The 25,816-nt window shown below is 41.2% G+C and overlaps 1 long non-coding RNA gene across 1 annotated transcript; it reads left to right on the top strand.

Annotated features, from left to right (window-relative positions):
* Positions 1-10,083: 10,083 nt before the first annotated feature.
* On the top strand, positions 10,084-19,938 carry LOC134297536 (uncharacterized). The gene is made up of 2 exons (XR_010004307.1): positions 10,084-10,879; positions 19,003-19,938. It is a non-coding gene; the product is annotated as an uncharacterized LOC134297536 (long non-coding RNA).
* The last annotated feature ends 5,878 nt before the right edge of the window (positions 19,939-25,816 follow it).

The following is a 25,816-nucleotide window of genomic DNA, read 5'->3' as shown; positions in this document are numbered from 1 at the left end:
ACATCACAATATCGCGAGAGGGCGGCGAGCTGGTGTTTGCGCATGCGCCACCGTTAGACGAACGCGCTCTTTGATTTTCCGGGGAGGAGGGCAGAGTTGGGAACATGATGAAGAAACACAACCTGCAAACGATCTACAGGCCCACTAAGAAAATCCAAGAAATGCTACGTTCAGCAAAAGACAAGAGGGGTCCTCTCACCTCTGCTGGAGTGTACTGACTGTATACTATGCACCTGTGGACAAGTCTATACAGGGACCACCAAACGCAGCATTGCCCAGACACGAATCAAGGACCCTGAAAGGCACTGCAAATTAACTCAATCAGAGAAGTCAGCCATAGCAGAGCACTGGAGGAACCAACCTGGACACAGCATGTTATTTGAGAACACAGAAATGCTGGATCACTCTAACAACCACCATGTCAGACTACACAAAGAAGCCACTGAAACAATTTCAGCATAAAAGAATAAACCATAAAAAATGAACAAAATCTGGCTACCAGTATTTTTTTTTAAAAAAAAACTCTAAAATCTGAACAGTAAATAAAGAACAACACTCAAAAATGGGAATTCCAGGCAAGAAACAATCGGGCAGCCAACACCTCCCAACAAAGGATTCCCCAGGCAGGAAACAGCCAGGCCTTGAAGCTGCAAGGCCATTCAATGCTAATCAAGATGCCCAATTGCACCGTTCACACTTGTGTCTTTCTCTCACCCTGGACCTTCCACAGATATATAAGCCCCACTTTCCTAGTTTCCAACAGACCTCACAACCTCTGAGGATGTCTGCCTTAGATGTGGGTGAAATGTCAGGAGAGAATGCATCTGGAATATGGTCATACAGCCCGGAAAACTCACAGCAACTCTATATTTATTCTGTTCATGTTTTGTTAGCGATTAACATTACTAGGGTTTCAACATAATACAACCTGTGTAAATCCAGGCTAAACACTGGGAACTATTTAACACTTAAGTCACAGGATTTGATACTCTTTATCGTCTTAATTCCAAATCACAGAATACTGGGATTGGTAGTTCAGAACATTGGGGAGTACTTGAAACTACAAATCCCAGGAGACCATAGGCAGTGGAAGTGCTATCACAAGTACTAGGTTTTTGTAATGGGAAAGAAGACAGAGCAATGGAGAAAAGTCATCCAAATATTATGGGCCATTGGACCTCATCTCTGTACGAAGACCAATAGAGGGAGTGGTAGTCCAACAAATCTTTATTTTAAGGTGTGCAAGATAATTTTCGTCACACTTATATGAATCAGAAGGAAATAATGCACTCTTCCACATGTGTTAAGGCTGCAACTTCAAACATTTCTCACCAGTGGGCTAATAAATGGGAGTCATAGTCCAGCACATCCAATTGGCCACATGATTGACGCTTCAATGATTGAAGCTGCTTGATGAATCCCAGCAAAACTTTATGAACTCTCCATGTGTGCTTCATTATTCCTATTAGCATAACATGTTAGCATGAAAAAATAAATAATTTCAAAAGGAATTATGTCATGCACGGACAGCACGATTTAAAGCTGTAGTTTACAGCACACTTCACTACTTGGAAGTCCCACATCATAATTGTGCAGTGATGTTCAGTGGAACTCACCACATTTCTCATTAGCAACTATGCTAGCTTAAGCAGTTGGGGCTTGCAGTCCAACTACTGGAAGGCAATATACCTTGCACTCCTGATCTATTTATGGAAGGTCAGTCCTAGTCAGATGGGGAGAATACTGGGTGTTGCAGTCCAACAACATCCAGAGAGCTGCATGATTTCCACCCCACACTGCCCAAATCTCAAGTCCTCAATGAGGAACAGTTTTGTTAGCTTAGAATAGGCTAGTTTCCCTTCCCCCATGTCTTCTGTATGACAGTTGGGAATGTATTTCTTTTCTGTTTCTGCTCTCATTTTGATTGGTTGTGTTAAATGGATACATTTCTACTGCAAGCCTTTACTTCAGTTCTTACATCTGAGTATGTGCTGTGTGATTTGAGATCTCTGTGTGTGTCAGAGAGATGTAGTGCTATGGTTATTTTCCCTCTCTTTGAAACCTTAGAAGAGATGGGTGTTTAGAGTAGCTCAGTCCCAGTTCTTCATTATTAAGAAATGCAGTTATTCTTAATAAACCTTTTGTGATTTTTAAGATTGGACTCTGCATCTTTGCCTGCCTAAGTTCTAAATTCTTTACAGCCACATCACACAGCATCTCATGCTCTGCATGCTGTGAGCTAATGCTCAACTTTAAGTATCCTGTTTGATTTTTGGATGCTCTGCTATATTTTAGGGTAGTTTTCTCTAACAAGATGAACTTCAAGAACATACATTTCTTGTTATACCATATCATTGATGTTACATTCACATTGCTGTGCCATGCAGGTTTACTGGAAAGTCCTATATTCAGCCAGAAAAATATGGAGAGGACAGCAATCACATACATACTCCCCATAAGTTCCACTGACTTTTGGTGCTTGCGTCCAAGAGTTGTATGAATGATTCCAAAATGATGTCCTGTAGAAAAATTGTTCATGTGACAATGCAAACATTTAATTTTCTCTTTTAATAGAATGAAAAACATTTTATGGAGTAATAGACATTTGCATAGGGCCAGAGAAGTTTCGGTGATGATCTACACCACAGAATTAATGCCAATTAACAGCACTTTAGCTGTCATGGCTCAATGATATTGCATCAAGAGAAATGTGCTGGTGCCTCACAAATCCCAAAATCCCATAGCATTACGCCAAGGTAGTTAAAGTGGTATCAAACTGCCTTTATTCTACAGTGTAGGTGTAGCTCTAGTTTCCTATATCTTGAGACCTTGCATCTGTTCCATCCAAACAGTTTGTGTCTAGGAAACACAATGCCATTTTTGTTTTGGGTTTCAAAATGATCTCTCCTCTGTCTAAATTGGTTTGGCGGGACCAAAAATTGGAAATGCACACTACACAGACACTCACAAACATGTTAACATATTTCAAGGCAAAAAAAGGTCTTATTTTGATGAATTTTACAAAAAATGTTTTTGAACCCAGGAGGCAAAAGCAAAAGGTTTCAAAGCATGGTGAAAATGCCCTTCACAGCCTTTGAAGTGCATTTTAGGGTATTTTAGAGAAGGAAAAAACCAATAACCTTTCCCCCTAAAAAACATGTTACATTTTTTTTACCCCTTTGCCCATCCTTGCTCTTGTGGATTAAACTGAGGAAAAGTGTTTTTAATCCAAGTTGGAAACAAGACTTGGCCTTTACAAATGCTAATAAGTGTTTTCCCTACACTGCTTGTCACATCCACTTAAATTCATTTTGCCTTCATTGTTCTACCCAACAGAGCTTTCAAGAAAGCTTCAGTGAAAGCTTCCCAAGTTTTTTTTACAAGTATTGTTCGTGTGTTTCCTATAAAACCTGAACAGAAGTAACAGGATCTTTTCAAAATAAACATATTTTTGCCTTTCATAACGTTATTAATGGCACAGTGTTCTTTTGTAGGTCTATTGGGTGACTTTCAAAAACCTGCTGTTCCAACAGATTAAGATTTGCAAAATGTAGATTTCTGCAAGTGTCCCCTATTGTTTAGTTAGCCATGCTTTGCTTTCTTCTCTAGGCTGCTTCCTAGAGGAAAATGCTTGAGGTTTTTCATATCATGCTGTGTTTAACCTTTCTCTCTGTTTCAGAGCATGTTTGGCATCCTTCAGCTGGCAAGAGAGAAATAGAGTCATTTTTTTCCTGTGTCTCACAGGCCTTTCTCAGAAAGGAACAACAAAATTCACTACTTTCCAAAAGCCTTTTTCCAAGGCTCAGTTTAATATTTGGAGACTGCTTTCTGCATGTGCTCGATACTTTCCTTCCTGCCATGTTTACTTTGGAGCTATTTGAAATTACCACAACATGAGGATACATTTAGCTTCAGGACAAGGATGGGGATTGTCCTTGATACTGCCCGCACCCCCCAAACAAAAGATCCAGGACATTCATGTGATGCCTTTGACTCTAGTGATAACATAGAAAGTTTATTTGTGGATCCTTGGATTTCACTGATATGAATAATGTGTTTCAGAACAGCATGTTATGAGATGGGACAGAGCAGAGCTGAGAATGTCTTGCTGTTGTATGAACATTAGGCCTGATATTTTGAATTACTTGGATACAAATCAAAGTATAGGGTGTCCCAAAAATGTCTGTACATAGAGAAAATAGGAAATGGTAGCTATTTGTAATAATTTTCCGTTTTGCCTGTATATGGTGACTTTTGGGTCACCCTGTATATCTGTAGAGGAAAACAGCACATGAGTGGTGTTTCATTGGATGTTTCCATTTGCCTGTGTAGGCAGCATGTGTATTACCCCACTAAAAACGTTGGTTGGACATTTTCCCATTTGAAAATGTTAGAGATTTCTTAATTTAAAATACATTCTACATTTCATCCAAGGGGCTCGAAGTTATCTACATACATTATTTTATCTTGACATATCAAGCTCTCTTTCTCAAAGGAGCTCCTTCCAATTCTTCAATTACAAATCCAGAAAACCCCAAGCCCTTTCTGAATTCCCATTTTATTCTAACCACTACAATGGTTTCATTTCAATGTAATGATCCTTGTTAGTAAGTATGGTTAGAGTTCAGGTCAGGGCCGTAGCCAGAAAAAAATTTCGGGAGGGGTTTTGAAAATTTTGGGGGGGGGGGGGGGTTTGAACCCCTAGCACATACCCCTCCCCGCTACAAACCTGTCAATATCTGCTTGAGATAGTGCCTGGAGGGACTCTTAATGTTTTGCATCTCATAGACTTAGCATGGGGATTTGGTTAACCAGTTAAAATTCATGAGTAAACGAGATTTTTTTTTATAACTTGAAAAATTTCGGGGGGGGGGGGTTTGAACCCCTAAACCCCCCCCCCCCTCGCTACAGGCCTGGTTCAGGTGTACAGGTTTACTTCTAGAGATGAGAGGTGAGCTGATCTCATGGATACAGAAAATATGCAGAAATACGAACTCCTGTGTGATCTGGGGAGTAAAGAAATGTGGACAGCGAGGAGGCTGAACAGACTTTACCGAACAGCAGATTGGTAATGAGTACTATGATATTATGGACCTTTGTACAACATATTGCATATTTACTAGAAAAATTACGGTAAAATGTGGTTATTTATTAGAAAATATGATCATAACCTGTTAGGATTATGATACCAATATGGTTAGATATTGGTGCAAAGTAGCCAAAAACACAGAAGACTAGGGGTTTATTTGAGCAGAGGTAAGAAAAACAAAATAGCCAGCCACCCTTTCCCTTTAAAGAGTCATGCGCATAAAAATAAACATCAGAGACACCAAAATTAAAATAGTAAAAGTATGTTTACTCACAATCTTGTATGATGATGGTCATATAGGTAAAACATCTTATTTCCAAAGAATATAGTTCAGGATACAAAATATATAGTAGGTCAAGATCATGCAGGGCCTATCTCCATCAGGATACTACCGTACATATCTCTCAGCATCATGGAAGTTAGAAGTTCCACATGTGTATGAGAGCAACAGCAAGCAGCATGGCAGGATCAAGAGAGAGAACAAAAAAGTCTCCCCTTATATACCCCAAATTCTAAAGGTGTATGTGACTTCCTGTATGTCCCCAGAAAGGATACTCCCCTTTTCCACTTCACATGCAAAACCCCTAAATTGGTGCCATCAACTTTGGAATGCAGCTTTGGCTCAGGTTACTAAGCAACTAACTAACTAACTACATAAACCATCCCACATTGAAAATGCATGCATGATTGCTAGATAACCCAACATTATTGAGCAGCTTTCGATACCATTCACCATGATATCTTTCTGGGTCGTCTCGTTGTGATGGGACCGAGAGGCACTGTCTTACAGTGGCTCCAGTCCTTCCTGGAGGGCCGTACCCAATAGGTGGTGCTGGGGGACTCCTTTTTGAACTCCCAGCCATTGAACTGGGGGGTTCCTCAGGGTTCCATTCTGTCCCCATGCTGTTTAACATATACATGAACCTGCTTAGTTTTCACATATTTAAATAAAAACTGTGATTTCACTCTCGTTTAATGAATTATTTTTGTATTATGCATTTGTACATCTAAAATGCTGCATTAAGGTTATTGGAGTGCATGAGATCATACACATGCTATCTGGGTGCCAGCTGTTCAAGGACAGTGATGTCCAGATGTGGGATTAGAATCTTCCAGGAACCACAAGGTATCACATTTGACACGATTGCATTGAGACAGAGAAGGTCTTCACATTTGGTGGCAGTGGTGGGAACTCCCTAGATGCCCTTGAAGTCGTCAGAAGTACCTCCTGTGCCACCTCCTAAAATATATGATACTAGCTGTGCCCGGCCACGCGTTGCTGTGGCGAAGTCTGGTGGTCTGGGAAATAAAGTATTGAGGAATTGGTGGTAGTTAAGGTCAAGGGTAAAGGTTTTCCCCAGACATTAAGTCCAGTCGTGTCCAACTCTGGAGGTTGGTGCTCATCTCCATTTCTAAGCCGAAGAGCCGGCGTTGTCCGTAGACACCTCCAAGGTCATGTGGGATGACTACATGGAGCGGCGTTACCTTCTCGCCGGAACAGTACCTATTGATGCACTCACATTTGCATGTTTTCGAACTTCTGGGTTGGCAGAAGCTGGGGCTAACAGTGGGGGCTCTCTCCGCTCCCCTAATTCAAACCTGTGGCCTTTCGGTCCAGAAGTTCAGCAGCTCAGCGCTTTAACACGCTGCGCCATCAGGGGATATTATTTCCTAAAGGTTGTGAATATACAATATTTCTGATTGGGCTTTTTTGTTTGTTGGAGGCAAGTATGAATGCTGCAATTAGGAAAAATGATTAGGATGTAATGGCCTTGCAGCTTTAAAGCCTGGCTGCTTCCTCCCTGAGTGAATTTTTTGTTGGGAGGTGTTAGCTGGCCCTGATTGTTTCCTGTCTGGAATTCCCTTGTTTTCAGAGTGGTGTTGTTTGCGATATTTTATATGCTTCTACTGTCTGTGGCCCTGAGAAAACAGAGGATTGGCCAGACTTTGATGATGGGAATACTTTGTTGGGAGGTGTTAGCTGGCCCTGATTGTTTCCTGTCTGGAATTCCCTTGTTTTCAGAGTGGTGTTGTTTGCGATATTTTATGTGCTTCTACTGTCTGTGGCCCTGAGAAAACAGAGGATTTGCCAGACTTTGATGATGGGAATACTTTGTTGGGAGGTGTTAGCTGGCCCTGATTGTTTCCTGTGTGGAATTCCCCTGTTTATTTACTGTCCTGGTTTTAGAGATTATATTGTTCTGCATTATTCTATCCCAGTAATTATTTCATATTAAAGTAGAATCTCACTTATCCAACATTCACGTATATAATGTTCTGGATTATCCAACGCAGTCTGCCTTTTCATAATCAATGTTTTTGTAGTCAGTGTTTTAAATTCATTGTGATATTGTAGTGGTAAATTTGTAAATACAGTACAGTAGAGTCTCACTTATCCAACATAAACAGGCTGGCAGAATATTGGATAAGCGAATATGTTGGATAATAAGGAGGCATTAAGGATAAGCCTATTAAACATCAAATTAGGTTATGATTTTACAAATGAAGCACCAAAATATCATCTTAGACAACAAATTTGTCAGAAAAAGTAGTTCAATACACAGTAATGCTATGTAGTAATTACTGTATTTATGAATTTAGCACCAAAATATCACAATATATTGAAAACATTGACTACAAAAATGCATTGGATAATCCAGAACATTGGATAAGCGAGTGTTGGATAAGTGAGACTCTACTGTAATTACTACATAGCATTACTGCGCATGGAACTACTTTTTCTGTCAAATTTGTTGTATAACATGATGTTTTGGTGCTTAATTTGTAAAACGATTACCTAATTTGATGTTTAATCGGCTTTTCCTGAATCCCTTCTTATTATCCAACATATTCACTTATCCTGCCGGCCTGTTTATGTTGGATAAGTGAGACTCTACTGTATATTGATAATCTTAAATTATCTGCTTAGAACTGGATTATATGAGGCCCCTTCTTCACAGTTGTATAAAATGCACACTGAAGTGGATTAAATGGCAGTGTGGAGTCAAGATAATCCAGTGCAAAGCAGATAATGTAAGATTCTAAATGGGTTATATAGCTGTGTGGAAGGGCCTTGAGTCTACACTGCCATATAATCCAGTGAAAATCAGATAATCTGTGGAAGAAGCCTAAGTGAGGCCTAAATCAGCCTGTCCCCTAACTGAAGCCTGGCTGTCCCTTGGCTGGTTGCTAGGCAACCAAGTGGGCAGAGATTAGCCCTCTAAACTGGCAGCAATTGGATAAAAAAAATTATTGCTCTCCCTCTAATTAGGACTTTATTTTTCTTTTCTTTTTGTTGTATCAACCTGGAGGCATGGATGATGGGTTGTGTTGTCAAATTTCGAGGTTGGGGGGCCTGTACTTTTGTTGTTTTGTCCACTGCCCTGATGCCATCACTCTTTTATATATATAGATTTCTGTGTCTCTTTAAGATACCGCTGTCCCTTCTGTTCATACCAAATGGTGAATAGGTTATTCGTGCCACCTTGACTCCAAGACAGAGGTGTCTGTCTGCTTTCTATATTCACAATGATGTCTGCCGTATTCCTGAGAGATATACTGAGTCTCTCAAGAAAAGTAGGTCAAAGATAAGTAGCACAGCATTTGTTCACATGCTCCAAATACTGAAAGGCAAGTAAAGGAGCTGTCAAAAGCTGAAACAGTTCTGAGTGGAGAGAAAGAAAAAATAAAAGTAAATAAATGCTAATCCTTTCCGGCTCAAGGTTCTCCCCAAAAGAAGTGGTCCACAACTGAGGAGGATGCTCAAGTGACCCTAGCTGTATAACAATGGGATTCTTAGGACCCTTCTACACCGCCATATAAAATCCAGATTATATTATTTGAACTGGATTATATGACAGTGTAGACTCGTATAATCCAGTTCAAATGAGATCATGTGGATCATGGTGGTGTAGATGAGGTCAGATAAAAAGATGCGGGCGACTTCTGTTTCTCTTCATTTTTTCAGGACACTATGCAAGCTGAACACCCACAATGTTCACAAACCACATCTCCTCCTTGTGGTGCCTTGGGATAAATATGCTGGAAAGCACTTTTGCAACTGACACAACTATAATATCTACTGTTATGTTCAGTGGAGAGTGGAAGGATGGCATACATTTAAAAAAAAACCCTGCAGCTATGTTTATGTACTTACAGCTTTTAATGTCCATTGAATTAATGTCCACATGGGACTGCTGAGTTGCTTCCTGTTTGTGAAAAATGAAATACATTGGTCCACTGTTAGAGCTGATGTCCAATGGTAAGCAAATACGCCTCCTAAATATTCTGGGGGGCCAGGAACCCCCACCCCTGCAAAGGCCCCAATGCCCAGGCCAGACTCTGCCTCTGACCTTCTGATCTTCAGTTTTTCAGTTTCTGACAACATTCCAAACGGTTTCAGAACTCGCAAGAGCAGTTTCCGTGGCGCTCCGTTCAAAGATCACCACTGCCGGTCTGTTGTTCAGGTGCATCTCAAACAGATCGCAAGCCAGGTTCAGCTCTTGCGCCTCAAAGAACCCAAACCATATTCCGGTCTTCTGATTTAGAGATCACCATCAATCTCCGAGTCTTGTGTTTCAGGTCAGAAACCCATTGGAAAGAGGATATCTATACCTGGTTGAATACCACCCGGCAGAGGTCCCGTGTTCCCCATTCACTGGCCTGCCTCATGACTGACCAGGATCACACCTCAGTTTCTTTGCCCTCATCCAGCCCATTCCTGTCAACAGAAGAATTAATCATGACCTGTCTTACAGCAGGCTGCCCATTTCTGTGGGTCAAGTCAGGCATGGGGCCGTTTGTCACAGAAAAAGGTTGTTTCCTACCAGGAGAAGGTTTGCCTATGTATCACAGTTTCCCAAACAGAGGGGAAGTTCCCGTGTGAGAAAATGTGCATATGCATAACTCCATAAATAGTATGTACAGGTTGCTTTGTTTCATTATCTGCAGATTTCTCGGCATGGAGAAGTGGTTCAGACGGAGGTTAGGCTTGGCTGAAGGTCACCTTCCAGGTGCAGCCCATCTCATCCAACTGGCTTACCTCCGTTTGCGTGGCTTCGTCCTTGCAGTGATGGGTTGTGTTCTTTGCCTTACTGCAATGGGAGCGGAGGAATTGAGAGTGTGGCATCCCATGCCTGGCACCACGCTGGCAAGATCTGGGTTGGGATCTGGGGAGTCTGTTTCGTGGAACCTACTCCTGATGGTGATTCCACAAAGCAATGCCTCGAGTTCCTGGATGAACACTGGTTCCCCCCAAAGGAGATTTTCTTTGCACAGGACTTAATGTCTTTAGCTTGTATTGTACTGTCCTTAGCTCTAGCTTTCATATCTTTTGCTTTGTGGATCCTTTTCTACAATGCAAGACCGAAAAACACATTGCTCAATTTTTTCTGGGTTGGGGGAGTTCTAAATGTACTGCCTAGTTTCACCATTCTTATCCCACTTTTGTGGAATATGCACTCTTTACTTGCCAATGAAGAGATAAAGTTCCCCACTGATTTCCGTTTGCCTGCTCTTCCCTATGAGGAGACTCTTGGTTTGTCCATCTATGTGGGGATTTCTGCCTCAGGATTCCAGGTGACCAGATTCTTCTTCATTTTCAGTGAGAAATTTCGGATGAGGCCTAATGGAGGCCATCCTATCATTCTGGTCACCCCAATACAATCCACCAGCAGCAATATTTTGACACGTGAAAAGGCTGAGGGAGCCAGGAACGATTTGGGCCCCCCTTCTTTTTGGACGTCATTTGGTATGTTCCATCAGACACGAGGAGAAGCCAAATGGCTCCCTGTGAGTTTCCTTTTTATTTCTGAGAGGGGTTTTTTTTTTGGGGGGGGGGGGGGGTAGGGAGAGGGTCCATCTCACATCTCTGGGCTCCAGGAGCCCAAAATGTGCGAGATGGGTGTGTGGACAGGCCCCAGGGAAGTCCCAGGACTCGCTGTGGGCCTGCCCATACAGGGCCCAGTAGGCCAGGGCCTTTTACAAAGGCGCGGATATAATGGGCTGTCAAATTAATTCGAGATAAAGCAGGATTTTCCTGATTTGTCTCAAATCAATCCTTCTTTACTGGACGCCTCCAGTAAAAATACGAGAGGGCCTCGGATATGGGCCCTGTTTGGATGGGCCCTTAGAGTTCTAAACAGTAAGGTAATGGTTTCCCCTGACGTTAAGTCCAGTCGTGACCGACTCTAGGGGTTGGTGCTCATCTCCATTTCTAAGCCCAAGAGCCGGCGTTGTCCATAGACATCTCCAAGGTCATGTGGCTGGCATGACCGCATAGGGCGCTGTTACCTTCCCGCCAGAGCAGTACCTATTGATCTACTCACATTTGCATGTTTTCGAACTGCCAGATTGGCAGGAGCTGGGGCTAACAGTGGGCGCTCATTCCGCTCCCGGGATAGAACCTGGGACCTTTTGGTCTGCAAGTTCAGCAGCTCAGCGCTTTAACACACCGTGCCACCCGTTCCAAACAATAGTCAAGCTCTTATGCTTTATTAGACCACTCTTTGCGAGGAACGAATATTATGTGGTCCCTTTTGTGCTTTCCGCATCACAAAACCCTTGCTCCTTTTTGTTCTGCCACGGGCACGATGGAACCGGGGTTATGGGATTATGGGAACACTCTAGGATAGGGTTGCACACAAGCCGTTTCCAGACAACGCAGGCCAAACTTATGGGCTTTTCCTTTAAAAGCCGAGAAAGTAAAAGGTATAGACATTCTGGGAAATAGAGTCCAAACATATAATTTGGTTGCGATCACTGTACTTGTGTTTTGGAACTAACTAACAAACTGTTTTACAGTGTGCAGCTCATAAAGCCAATTTTTTAAATGCGGGGGAGGCAAGAGGCAGGCTCTCTATCCAAATTAATAGAGAGATGCTTACATAAATTATGATGGAAATCTGTCCATTTGGCTTTCATTAATTTCATTGGGGCTGGTTCTATGATGCCCTATATCCCGGGATCTGATCCCAGATTGTCTGTCTTGAACTGGATTATATGAGTCTACACTGCCAGATAATCTGGGATAAGGTGGTAATCTGGGATCCGATCTAGGGCAGTGTAGATCCAGCCTTTCTCAGGCCATCAGAGGCAAACATTCCTGCTCCTTTCCTGCCTCTAAAATGTATTAGGCTTCCACCATTCTAATGGAGTTGATTTCAGCATGGTATAAAAAAATGTTTCAAAGCAACAGTCAAAAGAAACTTTTGAACATACACAAGTGTATGATGATCATGATGTTTATTTATACCCCTCCTTTTCTTTCCACAAAGGAGACTCAAAGCGGCTTACATTAAAAGCATTTCAATACAATTTCAAATCCAAAAATACGCAAACATTAGAATAGAATTAAACATCCGTACTATTAAAAAATTAACAGTTAAAATCCACAAAACTGCTTAGAAATGTATTTAAAGCTAAAACCACAGCATCCCCTAACTTGATCTTTCAAAGCATCTTCTTTAAAAGCCTGCCTAAATAAAAAGGTTTTAGCCTTGTTTGGCAAACTCTGGATACTAGAATGTAAAAAGCTGTTTTTGATTGTTGAATTGAAATCATTTACCTCATTAAAAATCTTTAAATCAGCCTGTCTGTCTGTCAGCTAGGTTACAGAATTCAATACGCTTGATCAGTCAACAAAACTTGTGAGTTATATCACTGGACCAAAACAAAGATCACAGTAAGATTTAAAACACAATTTTGTGGATTTCTAGTTCCTAAATATGTCCCAGAAGGCACAGAATGGCCTTTAGATCGGACTCAATATTCTGAACATTTTCAGCCAATTGTACTATCCATCTGCAAACTTTGTTGTTGCTGTGTTTTGTTTTTATTTTTGTGGGGAAAGGGTTGCTGATTTTAATAAACCACCAAACATTTTACTATATCTTCAGTTCCTCCATTTAAACATAAATTATATCATCTAAATCTAATCTAATCTAAATCTAATCTAAATCTAATCTAAATCTAATCTAAACTAAATCCATAATAAAAGCGAAAACCCATATGTGTGTATGTGGCACAGGTGTCCACTCACACAGACAGCCTCCAGCCTCCACAAACAGGCTACAGTTCCCAGGGCTCAGAATCCAGCAAGTCACCCCTTTGCACTGACATTGCAGTTACAGCGAGCTCCATGAACATGTAGCCCAGCCCCTGCCAATGTCCTTCCCAAACACTATGACCCACCACCCAAGGAATGCTTTCATTTGGGGACCATTTCATCCTAGATTTTGCTTTTTCTTCCACCACAGGCAGGCATTCCAGGGTTCTCCATTGGTGTGGAATTATCTGTCTGCATAACAAACACACCAGAACCGAGCAGCAACTAAACTTACTGGAGGAGTTTGGGGATTGACTGCACATGGTGAAAGTTGTAGTTCACCCTGCATCAAGTAACACCACTGTGACTCCTACTGGGAAATTTAGAGGAGTTGTAGTTCACCTACACCCAGAACACTATGAACCCAAACAATGATGGGTCTGGGCCAAACTGGCCATGCATACCTGATATGCCCAGATTTGAATACTGGTGGGTTTTGGAGGGGAATTGCCCTAAAGATTTGGGAGTAGTAGGTACTGGGATTTATAGTTCACTTGCAATGAATGAACACTTCTAACCCTACCGATGATACACCAGGACCACACTTGGCACACTGAGCCCCCATAACCAATACAACATATTGCAAAGTTTAGGGGAAAGGGAGTTATAGTTTACCTGCATCCACAGAAATAGAGCCCCCATGACTTACTTTACATCCGGGCAGTGTTGGGAGGGGGGATGGACTGTGTATGAAGGAACTTGCATATGGGAGTTGTAGTTCCCTGCACCAACTGAACCCAGCTGACACTGGATCTACACTATACTTCGAACACAGGCAAACAATGCCTTTCTCAAATGACCCGGGCACCGCTGGGTCCCCAAGCTAGTAAACAATAAATTTGTACAACAGGAGATAAATGTTGCCTTGCTGCTTATGACAAGCAGAGTTCTCAACAAAAGAAAGACCATGAAAAATCATGAAAAGTGTATACCTATTTTTTCATCTAAAAGAATTAATGTTTAATATTAAACAAAAAGCTTTCCTTCCTACCTCCCGACTCTACGCAACACACGGCACAATCATGTCAAAATTGTTTTACACTGGCCAAATGGGGATTCAAATTCTGGTTTCTCAGGCCCCTTCTACACTGCCATATAATCTAGACGATCAAATCAGGTAATCCACATTATCTACTTTAAACTGGATTATATGAGTCCACACTCCCATATAATCCAGTTCAAAGCAGATAATTTGGATTTTATATGGCAGTGTAGAAGGGGCTCCAGAGTCCTAGTGCAAGACCTAAATCATTATAGCACACTGATTCTCTAGAATCAGGAACTATGTAAATGTAACTAAATAAATCTAAAATCAGAAATCACAAACAAATAAAATTAGGTATCATTTCAATTATTTATTAATCCCATTGTGTTTATGTATTAGGGGTACCTTTTCCACATTTTTTTATTGTTTCAACATTACAACATCTTGCTTACACTGAGTTTCCATTGGTGCTTAAACTCACACTTCATTTTCATGTAAAATTTCTTTTGTCTGCACCTTCTTTTTTTATACATCCTTCTCTTTGATTACATTCTCTTCCCCACCCCACATAACCCTTCCCTCTGATCACATATTTACCCTATATATTTATCTTTAACCATGCACACACTTTCCTTAATTTCTGTACAATATTTACACTGGCTTCTCTTTCTATCCATTCAATATATTTCTTCCATTTATTTTTCATTTCTTCTGTTTTATACTTCTATGTATCCTCCCAAATTACATATGCTATGATTTTGGATTGGACCTGATCATAAATATAGTTTTTACAATTTTCTATAGTCCTGGGTTGTTTTGAGTTTTTTGGGCTGTATGGCCATGTTCCAGAAGCATTCTCTCCTGATGTTTCACCCACATCTAGGGCAGGCATCCTCAATTTGTGAGGTATATTGGAAACCTAAGCATATATGTGTGGAAGGTGCAGGGTGGGAGAAAGAACTCTTGTCTGTTGGAGGCCAGTGTGAATGTTGTAATTAATCACCTTGATTGGCATTTAATGGCTGCTTCCTGCCTCGAGGAATCCTTTGTTTGGAGGTGTTAGCTGGCCCTGGTTGATTAATGTTTGGAATTCCTCTGGTTTTTTTTAATACTGGTAGCCAGATTTTGTTGATTTTCATGGTTTCCTCCTTTCTGTTGAAATTGTCCACATGCTTGTGGATTTCAATGGCTTCTCTGTGTAACCTTACATAGTGGTGGTTAGAGTGGTCCAGCATTTCTGTGTTCTCAAATAATATGCTGTGTCCAGGTTGGTTCATCAAGTGCTCTGCTATGGCTGACTTCTCTGGTAGAGGTAGTCTATAGTTTTCCATAGTCCTTTTTCCCATTCCATGGCTATTACAGCTTGTCCTGCTCGAATCATCATTTTGAAAAGTTCTTGTTCTTTTGTATTAATCTTATTATTCCCTAGTACTCTCATTAACATCAGTTCTACATTCACTTTGAGTGGTATTTTAAATACGTCTTCCATTTTTTCCATTATTTTCTTCCATTTTTTTTTAAACTTTTGAACATTCCCACCACATATGAGTATACCAACAGTGACAACACATTGGACCTATCTCTTTTTATCATATATGAGATATGGGCTGGGGTCCAATACCATTTAATAAAACCTTTTTTTCCAATTCTTTGTATTTTTCAATTTTATTTTTTTATTTTCTTCATTAAGCTTTCTATCGTTTGACTCGTCAGTGGCCCTTCTTTCTCATATATTCACCATCTTTGACCATCAGTTTGTATATTAGTCCTGCCAATCATTTCTTTAATTTCTGTGTTTTTTTAACCACCTCTTCCATCTTATTTTCATCTTCTATTTACCTTCCGTATCTCCCTTGTTTAAGTTTTGTTATGTAGTCCCAATACTTCTAGCCAGTTTTTATTTCCAATCTTTTCCATTATTCCTTCTAAGGGTATTAATTGGCTATTCACGTCATAGGTAAAAGGTAAAGGTTTTCCCCTGACGTTAAGTCCAGTCGTGACTGACTCTGGGGGTTGGTGTTCATCTCCATTTCTAAGCCGAAGAGCTGGCGTTGTCCATAGACATCTCCAAGGTCATGTGGCCGGCATGACTTCATGGAGTGCCGTTACCTTCCCGCCGGAGCGGTACCTATTGATCTACTCACAATTGCATGTTTTTGAACTGCTAGGTTGGCAGGAGCTGGGGCTAAAAGCGCTCACTCTGCTCCCGGGATTTGAACCTGGGACCTTTTGGTCCGCAAGTTCAGCAGCTCAGCGCTTTAACACACTGTGCCACCAGGGGCCCCATATATATATGTGTGTGTGTGTGTGTGTGTGTGTGTGTGTGTGTGTGTGTGTGTGTATTTGGTGTTCTAAATTTATTTTCTCCAAAAACCCAATCTTTATTAAGTTGTCTTTGATTAATTTCTAATGGGAGGACTTGAAATAGATACATTAATGTTGGGATTAAGAGCATTTTAACTGCTTTTATTTTGCCCATAGCACTAAAATCTGTTAGTGAGGGGTGGAAGAGGAGAAGTAGATTAAAAACACACTACACCCTTGCTAGGTAGGCACATGAATTCAATTCTCTCCTCCAGCTGCGCAGTAGGAAGACTGTCTCACAGACAAGCAATTGATTCCAATCACCAAAACACCGCAGAGTCCTGGTCACAGTTTTATAACCTCTGGCTTTGGAAAGTAACTCATCTCTTGAGTAAGCACTCTTGAAATCTGACTTTCATCTAAAGTCCTTGGAGGTTTATTCTTAATTTAGTTGCTACTTATAACTATTTACAGGTTTTCCCTTAGTATGCATAGATACTTACAACCTTACACAAACAAGGATGGCGATTGATTACAAAATGTAGATAATCATGGCAAGGCCTCTAAAAATGGCAGAGAACAACCACATGGCAGAGAAAGAAGTGCACATACAAACCACTCATTTTCTTGCCTCGAGGACAGGAAATGACTCAGCTGTCCCTCTAGGACAGGCATGGGTAAACTTTTTTGCATTGGGGCCGTATTGTGGGTCCGGCCAAAAGGGCCAGGCCAGGAGGGAGGGCAGCTGGGCATGAGCTGGGTGGGACGGGCCTGGGAGGAGGAGGGCCCCGGTCATCCACAGGTTGTCCTCCTGGCATAAGGATGGGGCTACTTGCCCCATCCTTATGCTGGGAGGAAAACAAGACATGTAGCAAATGCCCTGATTGTCCTCCCTGATCTTCAGGCTGTCCTCTCGGCATTATGCCAGGAGGAGGGTGAGACACGCGGTGGCTGAAAACGCTCCAAAGGGCTCATAACTGCTGCGTGCCTTCTTCCCCTATCCTTATGCCGAGAGGTCATGGAAAACGAAGAGAGTCTGAGGTAAGCGCCCAGAGGCTTTATTTTGCCCATGCCTGCTACTACACCATCAACTCCACTGGACTGGCCACGTTGTCCAAATGCCCGATTACCGTCTCCCAAAGCAGCTACTCTACTCCGAACTCAAGAACAGGAAACGTAATGTTGGTGGGCAGGAAAAGAGATTTAAAGATGGGCTTAAAGCCAACCTTAAAAAACTGTGGCATAGACACTGAGAACTGGGAAACCCTGGCCCTTGAGCACTCTAATTGGAGGTCAGCTGTAACCAGCAGTGCTGTGGAGTCCGAAGAGGCATGAATAGAGGGCTTAAGGGAGAAACGTGCCAAGAGAAAGGCCCGTCAAGCCAACCCTGATCGGGACCGCCTTCCACCTGGAAACCGATGTCCTCACTGCGGGAGAACATGCAGATCAAGAATAGGTCTCTTCAGCCACCTATGGACACCCCCCCCCCCCAAAAAAACAATAGAGATGGAAGACAATCGTCCTCGAACTACGAGGGATCACCTAAGTAAGTAGGATCACATCTCGGCTGTGCCATGAACACATGTCTGAGAACTGTATTTTTCCACACTGGAGGTACATGCAATGTATGCTTATCTAATACAGCATTTTTCTGCTTTACAAATTCTTATTTTTCCATCCCTTTACTATCTTGGATATTTTCTTCCATGCTTCTTTATTATTTCTTTTGACCATATTATCTATATCTTTTGTATCTCCACTCCTAAATATGTTAATTTCTTTGTGCACATACCTATTCCTGTGATACTATTTATTTCCTTTTTTTAATCTTAATTACATCTAAATACGTAATTTCAGATTTCTTTATGTTAACTCTCAATCCTGAGATGATTTCACAGTCTTTTGGAATAATTTTCATTTCCCTTATCCCTGATGCAGGGTCTGTTTTTCAGTTACTGACAACATTCTAAACGGTTTCAGAACTCGAAAGTTCAGTTTCCATGGCGCCCCATTCAAAGATCACCACTGCCGTTCAGGTGCATCTAGGATGAATTGCAAGCCAGGTTCAGCTCTTGCGCCTCAAAGAGCCCAAACCATATTCCGGTCTTCTGCTTTAGAGATCACTAGCCATCTCCGAGTCTTGTATTTCAGGTCAGAAACCCATTTGAAAGAGATGGAAAAGCCATTCTTTGTTGATGTCTATCCCCTGGTTGAATCCCACCTGGCACAGGTATGATCCCCATTCCCTGGCCTGCCTTGTGACTGATCAGGATCACACCTCAGTTTCTTTGCCCCCATCCAGCACATTCCTGCCAACAAAAGAATTAATCATGACATGTCTTACAACAGGCTACCCATTTCTGTGGGTCAAGTAGGGCATGGGGCTGTTTGTCACAGAAAAAGGTTTACCTTTGTACCACAATGTTTCCCAAACAGAGGGGAGGTTCCTATGTGAGAGAGTGAGCATGTACACAATTCCATCAATAGTAAATACAGGTTGCCTTCTTTCATTATCTGCAGATTTCTCAGCATGGAGAAGTGGTCCAGAGTGAGACTGGGCTTGGCTGAAGGTCACTTTCCAGGTGCTCCCGGCTCATCCAACTGGCTTACCATTGTTTGTGTGGCTTCGTCCTTGCGGTGATTGGTTGGATCCTGTGCCTTACTACAACGGAAGAGTGTGGCATCCCATGCCTGGCCCCGCTGTGGCAAGATCTGAGTTGGGATCTGGGGAGTCTGTTTCCTGAGACCTCCTCCTGACGGCGATCCCACAAAGAGGCAGTGCCTGGAATTCCTGGAGGACGATTGGTTCCTTCCAGAGAGAATTGCTACCGTGCAGGATCTGGTGTATTTAGCTAGCATTGTGCTATCCTTAGCTATTGTTTTCATGTTTTTTGCCTTGTGGAACCTTTTCCAAAAGGCTAGACCTAAAAATGCTTTGCTCAATTTTTTCTGGGTTGGGGGAATTCTAAACGTACTGTCTGGTTTCATTATTCTTATTCCACTTTTGTGGAATGAGCATTCTGTACTAGCACATGAAGAGATTAAATTCCCCATTGCCTTCCGTTTGCCTGCTCTTCCCTATGAGCAGACTCTTGCGTATGCCATCTATGTGGGGATTTTTGCCTTAGGATTCCATCCAACCAGTTTTTTCTTCATTCTCAGTGAGATATTTCAGATGTGGCCCAATCCTATCATTATGGTCACTCCAATACAATCCACCAGTAGCAGTGGCACGGAAACCTGTCCCCATTATGGATCATCCATATCTCTTGATCAACTACTATCTGAAAAACTATATTTAATGTTAAAGGGGTGTAAATATTTTAAAAAGTAGTTTTTATTGTGTGTTGATTCCAAAAATTACATTGAGCTGTTTCTGTTTTTACTTTGTGTTAACAATATGTTTAAATGTAGAATAAATTGTTTGTAACTCAATAAATTAAAAAGTATTCACGACTTTGTTTGGTTTTGTTTTTTTCAATTGAGTGTAAGAGACATAACTCTGGCTGGTTCCACACATACATTAAACCCACTTCAAAGCAGGTTTAGGAAACTTGCTCCAAAAGGGGTTTAAATCTACTCACACCGGGGGGAAAACACATTGGCTGTCCATGTCCCATCCTGAATATTTTCAGGATGACATGTGACCATCCAACCACCCAATCCCTTAAAAATAAAAAAGAAACTCACTGGGAGCCATTTGGCTTCTTCTCCTACCTGATTGATTTTATTTTTTTCAAGTGAATGTAAGAGAGATAACGGAGGGCCTTTCCACACAGCCGTGTAACTCAAAATATCAAGGCAGATAATCCACAATATCTGCTTTGAACTGGGTTATCTGAGTCCACACTGCCATATAATCCAGTTCAATGCAGATTTTATACAACTGTGTGGAGGGGGACCTAAACAATGGCCAAGGGCTTGTGCTTTAGACCGCTCTTTGCAAGGAACTAATACAGTAGAGTCTCACTAATCCAAGCCTCGCTTATCCAAGCCTCTGGATAATCCAAGCCATTTTTGTAGTCAATGTTTCCAATAAATCGTGATATTTTGGTGCTAAATTCATAAATACAGTAATTACAACATAACATTACTGCGTATTGAACTACTTTTTCTGTCAAATTTGTTGTATAACATGAAGTTTTGGTGCTTAATTTGTAAAATCATAACCTAATTTGATGCTTAATAAGCTTTTCCTTGATCAGTCCTTATAATCCAAGATATTTGCTTATCCAAGCTTCTGCCGGCCCGTTTAGCTTGGATTAGTGAGACTCTACTGTAGTCCCTTTCATGCTTTCCACATCACAAAACCCTTGCTCCTTTCTGGTCTTTTACAGCAGGATGGTATTGGAGATGACTATGGGAACACTCTAGGATGGGGTTGTACAAACCGTTTCCAGACAATGCAGGCCAATAAGGGCTTTTTCCTCTAAATGTTGAGAAAGTAAAAGGTGATCATGTATTTTAGATACTCTGGATTTTATATTGCAGTGTAGATGGGGCTTAATATTCAGTTCTTGGGAACTTAACCTTTTCTTTTTTCTTTTTTTTTTTAACTATAACTTCCAGGCTTCTCCAGCCAGCCATGACCATTCCCTTAGAGATTGTGGGAACTGCAGTCCAGACATATAATTTTCCCAAGATCTGGGTTAGGAAGTCCCTAATAGATTTCCAGAGAACACAATGGCTGCTTCTGCACTGCCATATATAATCTAGATTATCTGATTTGAACTGGATTATATGGTAGGGCCAGGCTGTGGCGCAGCTGGTTAGTAGCCAGCTGCAATAAATCACTACTGACCAAGATGTCATGAGTTTGAGCCAGCCCGGGTCGGATTGAGTGCCCGACCATAAAGTTGCCTAGCTCATTGTTGACCTAAGCAACCTGAAAGATAGTTGCATCTATCAAGTAGGAAATTTAGGTACCGCTTATGCGGGGAGGCTAATTTAACTAATTTATGACACCATAAAAATTGAGGGACCTCCCTCAATCTCAACACTATATTCCTCCTATTCTCTGTACAGTCAACTTTCAACTTTCAGAAAGGTGTTCTGCCAAAAATTGAACATCAAATCAATTTGGAAGACTTAGAGATTCCTAGAGAAAATATTTTATTCAAATTGCTGAATACTCAAATCCACAAAAAATAAAATCTGCTAATAGGGAGGGCCAACTGTAGTTTTATTTTCACCAGTGAATGCTTATTTTAAATGACAACTTTGTAGCTGCTGTTAAAAATAAGCATTTTAGTTTTGGTTTGTGAGAGTTTATAAATGGGAAATTAGGAACTGACAATAAGGAGTGGAACCCCGCTCCTGCCTTTTGGTGTTGAGCAGTTTCCTAAATCATTTGCCACCAGCTGCCACCAAAAGGCAAAAAACCGATCATTGTCCTAATACAGGAAAGTTGTTCTTGCTTCAGGATGCATGTGACAGGAAGCTAATCAGCCACAACAATCATGGTATAGCTATATTGTACTTCACCACGGAAAGGAAATTAGATCCAAAATACACCAACTTGAAATTAAGCTCACTTCTCTGTTTATCTCACTTCCACACCACTTCGGGATGATTGCTAAGTACCTTAAGATCTTCTGTGTGGAAGGAAACAATTTTCATTTGGAGGAATGCAAAAAATTCACACTGCTTTCTATGGATCATGTTGTTCACATGGATGCTAAGTGGCATACAAGCTGTAGAAATAGCTAAATTGGTCACCCGTATTTCTGCTGCGAGCTGGAAATGTCAAAGTTTGAATTTAGTCACAAAATATATTCTACTAACTGTGCCCGGCCACACGTTGCTGTGGCATTGTCTGGTGGTGTTGGTGAGAAATTGCTGAGGTAGTGGTGGTATTGAATGTCTGTTGTATGGTTGTCTTTATGTTTAGTATGCATTTGGTTGTTTGTGTACTGTGAAAGTGGTGAGGATAGAGGGGTTCTATGTCCCTGTGTAGTATTGTATAGTATTTATACGTTGTCCATGTGTTGTGAATGCTTGGATTGTGTCCTGCTGCATAGTAGAAAGGGTTGGGCTCGATGGCCCTTAGGGGTCTCTCCAAACTCTTGGATTCTATGCTTCTATTATTATTATTATTATTATTATTATTATCATCATCATCTTCATCATCATCATTATTATGTAGAGGCTGGATGGCCATCTGTCAGGAGTGCTTGGATTGTGTCCTACTGCATGGTAGAAGGAAGTTGATCTGGATGATCCTTAGGGGTCACTCCAAACCTTAGGATTGTATGATGTTACTAGTATTAGTATTAGTATTGAGAGGCTGGGTGGCCATCTGTTGGGAGTGCTTGGATTGTGTCCTGCATGGCAGACTTGGGTTGAACTTTAGGGGTGTCTCCTAACTGTCTGATTTTATTATTCGATTTGTATTATTATTGTGCAGATCTTGGATGGCCATCTGTTAGGAGTGCTTGATTTGTGTCGTCCTGCATGGTAGAAGGAAGTTGAACTGGATGATCCTTAGGGGTTGGACTGGATTACCACAGTAATTATTTCATATTACAGTAGAATCTCACTTATCCAACATTCACTTATCCAGTGTTCTGGATTATCCAACGCAGTCTGCCTTTTAGTTGTCAATGTTTTTGTAGTCAATGTTTTAAATTCATTGTGATATTTTGGTGCTAAATTTGTAAATACAGTAATTACAACATAGCATTACTGAGCATTGAACTACTTTTTCTGTCAAATTTGTTGTATAACATGATGTTTGGTGCTTAATTTGTATAATCATTACGTAATTTGATGTTTAATAGGCTTTTTCTGAATCCCTTCTTATTATCCAACATATTCACTTATCCAACGTTCTGCCAGCCTGTTTATGTTGGATAAGTGAGACTCTACTGTATATTTATCTATATATATAAAAGAGTAATGGCATCAGGGCAGTGGACAAAACAACAAAAGTACAGGCCCCCCAACCTCAAAATTTGACAACACAACCCATCATCCACGGCACTAGGTTGATACAACAAAAAGAAAAGAAAAATAAAGTCCTAATTAGAGAGAGAGTAATAATTGTTTTTATCCAATTGCTGCCAGTTAGAGTGCTAAGCTCCGCCCACTTGGTTTCCTAGCAACCTACTCAGCTCACGGGACAGGCACAGTTAGGCCTCACTTAGGCATTTTCCATAGATTATCTGATTTTAACTGGATTAAATGGCAGTGTAGACTCAAGGCCCTTCCACACAGCTATATTACCCATTTATAATCTTATATTATCTGCTTTGAACTGGATTATCTTGAGTCCACACTGCCAGATAATTCACTTCAGTGTGCATTTTATACAGCTGCGTAGAAGGGGCCTCATATAATCCACTTCTAAGCAGATATAAGATTATAAATATACAGTAGAGTCTCACTTATCCAACATAAACAGGCCGGCAGAACGTTGGATAAGTGAATATGTTGGATAATAAGAAGAGATTCAGAAAAAGCCTATTAAACATCAAATTAGGTAATGATTATACAAATTAAGCACCAAATATCATGTTATACAACAAATCTGACAGAAAATGTAGTTCGATACTCAGTAATGCTATGTTGTAATTACTGGATTTACAAATTTAGCACCAAAATATCACAATGAATTTAAAACACTGACTACAAAACATTGACTACTAAAAGGCAGACTGCGTTGGATAATCCAGAACTTTGGATAAGCAAATGTTGGATAAGTGAGATTCTACTGTAATATGAAATAATTACTGTGGTAATCCAGAACAACCCAATTCTGCAATGGAGGACACAATCCAAGCACGCCCAACAGATGGCCACCCAGCCTCTCAATAATAATAAGAATAAGAATATTGTACAATCCTAAGGTTAGCAGATACCCCTAAGGATCATCCAGTTCAACTTCCTTATATCATGCAGGAGGACACAATCCAACCACTCCTGACAGATGGCCATCCAATATCTGCACAATAATAACACACATCGAATCATAGCATCAGACAGTTAGGAGACACACCTAAAGGCCATCCACTCCAACTCAACTCTGCCATGGAGGACACAATCCAAGCACTCCCAACAGATGGCCACCCAGCCTCTCAATACTAATACTACTACTACTAATAATAATAACATCATACAATCCTAAGGTTTGGAGTTACCCCTAAGGGTCATCCAGATCAACTTCCTTCTACCATGCAGGAGGACACAATCCAAGCGCTCCTGACAGATGGCCATCCAGCCTCTACATAATAATGATGATGAAGAAGATGATAATAATAATAATAATAATAATAATAATAATAATAATAATAATAATAATAGCATAGAATCCAAGAGTTTGGAGAGACTCCTAGGGGCCATCCAGCCCAACCCTTTCTACTATGCAGCTGGACACAACCCAAGCTTTCACAACACATGGACAACGTATAAATACTACACAATACTAAAGGTAAAGGTAAAGGTTTCCCCCTGACGTTAAGTCCAGTCATGTCTGACTCTGGGGCCTGGTGCTCATCTCCATTTCTAAGCCGAAGAGCCGGCGTTGTCCGTAGACACCTCTAAGGTCATGTGGCTGGCATGACTGCATGGAGCGCCCTTACTTTCCTGCCGGAGCGGTACCTATTAATCTACTCACATTTGCATGTTTTTGAACTGTTAGGTTGGCAGGAGCTGGAGCTAACAGCAGCCGCTCACGCCGCTCCCGGGGTTTGAACCAGGGACCTTTTGATTCTCCAGCTCAGTGCTTTAACGCACTTCGCCACCGGGGCTCCTTATACAATACTACACAGGGACATAGACCCCCTCTATCCTCACCACTTTCACAGTACACAAATAACCAAATGCATACTAAACATAAAGACAACCATACAACAGACATTCAATACCACCACTACCTCAACAAGTTCTCACCAACACCACCAGACAACGCCACAGCAACGCGTGGCCGGGCACAGCTAGTAATCTTATATTATCTGTTTAGAACTGGATTATATGATGCCCCTTCTACACAGCTGTATAAAATGCACATTACAGTGAATTATCTGGCAGTGTGGACTCAAGATAATCCAGTTCAAAGCAGATAATCTAAGATTATAAATGGGTAATATAGCTGTGTGGAATGGCCTTGAGTCTACACTGCCATATGATCCAATTAAAATCAGATAATCTGTGGAAAAGGCCTAAGTGAGGCCTAACTGTGCCTGTCCCCTGGGCTGAGTAGGTTGCTAGGAGACCAAGTGGGAGGAGCTTAGCCCTGTAACTGGCAGCAATTGGATAAAAACAATTATTCCTGTCCCTCTAATTAGGATTTTATTTTTCTTTTGTTTTTGTTGTATCAACCTAGAGCCGTGGATGA

Source organism: Anolis carolinensis, chromosome 3 (genome assembly GCF_035594765.1).
Source record: "Anolis carolinensis isolate JA03-04 chromosome 3, rAnoCar3.1.pri, whole genome shotgun sequence".
Taxonomy (NCBI): domain Eukaryota; kingdom Metazoa; phylum Chordata; class Lepidosauria; order Squamata; family Dactyloidae; genus Anolis; species Anolis carolinensis.
This window is presented reverse-complemented; position numbering and strand designations above follow the sequence as displayed.